Source organism: Elephantulus edwardii, unplaced genomic scaffold, assembly GCF_000299155.1.
Source record: "Elephantulus edwardii isolate Elephantulus edwardi_28Jun2011 unplaced genomic scaffold, EleEdw1.0 scaffold00011, whole genome shotgun sequence".
NCBI classification, from domain to species: domain Eukaryota; kingdom Metazoa; phylum Chordata; class Mammalia; order Macroscelidea; family Macroscelididae; genus Elephantulus; species Elephantulus edwardii.
Window position 1 is genome coordinate 29,539,594 of NW_006399761.1, and position 4,914 is coordinate 29,544,507.

At 40.0% G+C, this 4,914-nt stretch overlaps 1 pseudogene; it reads right to left on the reverse strand.

Annotated features, from left to right (window-relative positions):
- LOC102869786 overlaps positions 1–1,428 on the reverse strand; it is a 9,401-nt pseudogene extending 7,973 nt beyond the window's left edge.
- Between the last annotated feature and the right edge of the window lie 3,486 nt (positions 1,429–4,914).

The following is a 4,914-nucleotide window of genomic DNA, read 5'->3' on the forward strand; positions in this document are numbered from 1 at the left end:
TGTGGTTTAGTCACACAATACAATCTTCGAAAATTTAACAGGTGATCCAGTGCCCTACAATTTAGCATAGTCGACAGCCCATCTCTGAAAATATATGCAAGACAATAACTGTGGTGTTGATTTTTGAAGTAGAGACAGAGAATCACTGGTTAGCATTACTCAAACAATACAGTGAAATAATAAGAGTTCTTCAAGTTGCACACAATACTCTTGAACACAGTTCACATTGGTATATGTAGGAGTGTGCTTAACCACTGTATTTACCAGTGCCAAAACAGTTCATTCATTGAATTTCCAAATGACAAAGACTGCATTAGAACATAGGAGGGGAAGAACTGACTGAAGGGAATACATGATTGGACATTATTTGTATGATAACCATCTGGAATAAGGAATGCATTGTTTGGTGGCTTGAGGGAGGGGGAGAAGTAGAGGAGGGAAGGAAATGCTCAACAATTAAATAATAAATATTCTAAAACGGAAATAGAAAAAATTTAGAAAATATTTAGTGAGGGAGGCAATCTTTGAGGGGAACTCGCTGTCCTCCCAGATCTGTTATAAAATGTGTATGGATATTGCAATCTGTCTATCTTATTGGCAATTGACTGTGGAAAGAACCTCTAGGGTTCAGTAACATTTTGGCAACCACAAAGGGACCTTCAGATTCACTTGGTAAATAAAAACAATTTTGTGTTTTGTTTTTGCTTGCCGGGATATTCTGAATCTCACAGATAGGAGGACCCCAGGACACATCTTAAACGTCCTAAGTTGCCACTGAGATCCATTGTCTCAAGAGATCTTTGAGAGACCAACTCTTGACATCCTCCATCACCTTTGTAAATCCATGAACTTTAACTGGTAAAATTTCTGTCTGTTTTGGCCATCCCTGGGAATGCACGTATGTACCTGATAGCTGTCTACCTAGGAGTGAGTTGATGTGCGTCACTCACTCCAAGCTGGGAGTGGGATGGCATAAGCCATCCACTACAGTCTGGGTTGAGTGGGTTGGTGTGAGCTTCCTACACCAATCTGGGTGGGTGGTTTGACATGAGTTGCCCACTCCAAATCTGTAGGTGAGAACTCTAGCTCTGCCTGTTGCACTAAAGTGCTTGTTTTCTGGTTATATACCAAGGTCTGTATCTGTTGCACAGTTGTTGTTGCTTATGATGGTTTCTGTCATACCTTAGACAGGAACTTGTAGGAATGGAAGCAGAAGCTCTCCATTCTTTGTTTTGTAGGATTAGAAGCAGAAGCTCTCTGTTCTTCATTCTTTGTAACATTTTGATGCCTGCCTGTATCAGATCTGATGGTATGGGTGTAAGTTGCATTGTATTTAATGAGTAGAACTTGTGCTATATCTAAAGAGTAGAAGTTGTATTTGATGAGTAAAACTTGTACTTTATCTAAGTAAAAGTTGTATCTGAGCATTGTGTATCTGTACCACATCTAAGGATTGCACATGCATTAACATTTTTCTTTTGTTCATTTCATTTTTAGATTATTGCCCAAAAGTAAGAACAAAAGGTTCTATTCTGATTAAAAGTCTGTTAGTAAAGAATTTTGTATGATTGGCCTGTTTGCTAGTATTACACTTAGCCAAAGAATATTTTTTATTTCAGTAAAAATTTAGCATTTTTATTTTATTTATCTTTTGGTGGAAAAAAAAGTAACCTTTGTACAGATCCTTAAATTATTCAGCAAGTAACATTGTTTCTCCAGAGGTCAAAGAAATTGAGTAAGATCTGTATACATTGACCTTTAATATTCTATACCATAAAACCAAAAATGTAGAAGGCACTCGCTTAAAGACAGCAAAATGAAAGAAGGTATAAATTTTCAGATAGTGTCCAAATCAAGCCAGTGGCTTTTGATATGACAGTGACATTTAATAGTAAAAACCTCAAGTGTCACTTGCCAGGAGAACTGAGGAAAAGTGGCTTAGGTTTTATTTTGGTTTTTTTTTTTTTTTTCTCACCTTATATACTTTCAGCCAGGGCTGCTCAGAACAAGGCCAAATAATACCCCCTAAAATAGTAATCCAGAACCTCTATAATCTACATCTCTAATATAATCAGGGGTTGCTTTAGCCTTGCTCTGAATTAAAGTAGCACCAAAAGTAGGTTTAAATTAAGCCCATAAAATCGTGTGTGAGAAACTTTACCTAAGCTGCTTTCCTCCATCACCTTTAGTACATATGTCAGTAACACCTCTGAAATCCTTTTTCTTTGTAATGCACAAGTTTGTTCTCTCTAGAGCTGTTCCGTTCCCTATAGGTAACCTGAACACTAAGTTTTGTTCCATACCCTGAGCCCTGATCCAGAGATGAGATGACCTGCTAAAGCAGCAAAGGTAGATGGATCCACAAAGTCCAGCTAGCCATTCCCACCGGACTCAACCTCTCAAGTTGAAAAAAACTTAAAATTAGTAAAATCTAGTAAATTTAGAATGGTGCACCAACATAGTCATTTGTAACTGTTTTAATCTTTAACCTAAGAAGAAAATAAAAACAGAACGTGAGCCTTTAACTATAACAGAAAATGTCAACAGCTGACAAAATAGTAAATTAACTGTCACCCAGATAAGTTATAGTAACCATTTAATGCTGTTCCTGTGTATAAGAATGTCAATAATACTAATTTGTTAAATCATGTGGGGATGGGGAAGGCAAATAGAAAGACCTAGCAGTCTGTAACACTCCTTCTTTGCTGTCTAATGTTCATTTTCTAATTTATGTCTGCATTCCCTGTTTACTAGCCATCTTGCAGTCCAGAGGGCAGAAAAACATCATAAAAATATCTTCTAACTGAAGAAGGCATGCAGCTTGAACTCAAGGCCACCAGTATAGAGTTAAAGTGGGCTTCTTTTCCCCTTCATCTCAACAATACTGTTCAGCATGAAGCAGCCAGAGAGTCTGCACCCCTATTCCCAAAGAACCCACAAATTAAAAAAAAATCTCTTTGTAGAGAAGCTGTACTCCTCAAGAATCAACCCAGAACGTTTGTCTTATAGATATGAGACTTATATAAAAGAGGGGGGAATGATGGGTTGGTATAAATTCAGAATTCTCTAAATATATCTGTTATAAAACTATAATTAGACAATTATAAAACTGACATCAGTTTTCTTTAGCCTTCAAAACTAGTAAACTTGTCTGAGAATTATTTGTTTCCTTTCTTTATTCATGTAAAAGTAATTTAAGTGGTCTGTTTACTGGGAGAGGATTCCTAGATAAGCATTTACCTCTTTGAGACTGTTTTTCCCAGTCATATGTAAATTGTATCTTAATCTGATTTTGCCAGGAGGGAAGGTGGGACTTTCTTGAGTTAGACTTTATCTTTTCAGGGCATATTTTTCTCAGTCATGTGTTAACTCTTTTGTAGTTGCATATTTACTGGTATTTGTGAGTGATTTTTTTTTTCAGATATAGAAATTCTTTGATTTTACTAACAAAAGTGCATTGTTAAGTGAGTTGGTGTCTCACACTGGTATAAAAGGCTAATGACCACTAGACAGGGAGGCAGTCTTTGAGGGGAACTCGCTGTTCTCTCAGATCTGTAATAAAGTGTGCATGGTTATATCAAAAAAAAGAAAATATTTAGTGAGTTCTACCAGGGATTACAAGGCAGGACCAGTCTTTGGAGAGGGCCATCATGCTTAGAAGGATGGAGAGACAGTGCAAGAGAGGAAGAGCCTACATGAGATGGACTGGCTCAGTGACTGGGATAATGGGGGTAGGTTTGTTGGAGACAATGCAGTTGATTGGCTTAGGATAGAGCAGGATTCAGAGCTATAGTACTTAGGTTCACTCGGAGTCACAAGCAACTTGATGGCACATAACAACAACAACATAAAGTTTCTGGCCCATTGCTAGATTCTTTACCTGAGGTAATTTAAACGTATAGTTAGAGCCAGGGATGACCAAGTGAGGGTTGGGCTGATCACACTGTGGGTGAGGTAGCATGACACCTTTTGTAAGATAAAAATGGGGCAGAGAACCGGGGCAGTGAAACAAAAGAATTTATTAGTGGCTCTAGGGCAGATTTACTATCTGAGGCCAGAGAAAGGCAGGGTCAGGCAGCAAAGTTGCAAGTGAGGAAATTACAGACTAAACTTTATAGGTAGGGGTTGGGGGTAGGATGGTCAGCCTGGTGGTCAGTTTTCTGTGGAGGGTGTTCATTGGATGCCCTGTGTTAGTTCCTAACTACAGAGCTGCACAGTCATGCAAGATGTGGTTGGTGGTCGTGCTCTTTTCTGATTCGCTGTAGACGTCTTACACCAGGCAGATTGGAATGTCTCCCAGAAGGTGTGGTCAGCATGGAATGTTGCCCACCCTCCAGGTGGCCTTTCACCTTTGACTTGAGCACACCCCCAGGATGATGAGGACCAGAAGGTGGAAGGATGCAGACATGGTCATTCTCCTGAATCCCAGGATTTGGTGAGAACTGGTGTCCAGGGGCTGTAACACTCAGTGGAGAGTGTCCTACCTGCATATGTGCAGAAGGGGTTACTGAACCACTCTCCCTGCAGCCAGCCCCTTCAGAAGCCCTTGGACTGGTCATCATGTGCTGGTGGCAGGGCCAACCATCCTAGCGTCCAGCACAAATTCCCCACTCTTCATTTCCATTTTCCTCCTTGTCCCTCCTCAATGTGGTTAGCAGGTGAGGTACGCATGTAAAACCAGGAGTAGGGCTAGTGGCAAACTTGCTGCCACCAGTCACTGGGTGAATCTTCTGCTCAGAGTGCTCGGTCCCCTGCAGATTACCCCTCAAAGGACTGATGCCTTATAAGCTCTGGAGAAGTCCGTGCTGCTTTTCCATGCATTCTCTGATGCATAGCAAGTAATGGCAAAGACCATGGCCTGTATCAGACACACTTTAGTCTCCAGACAGACATCATTGCTCTTCAGTCCTTTGG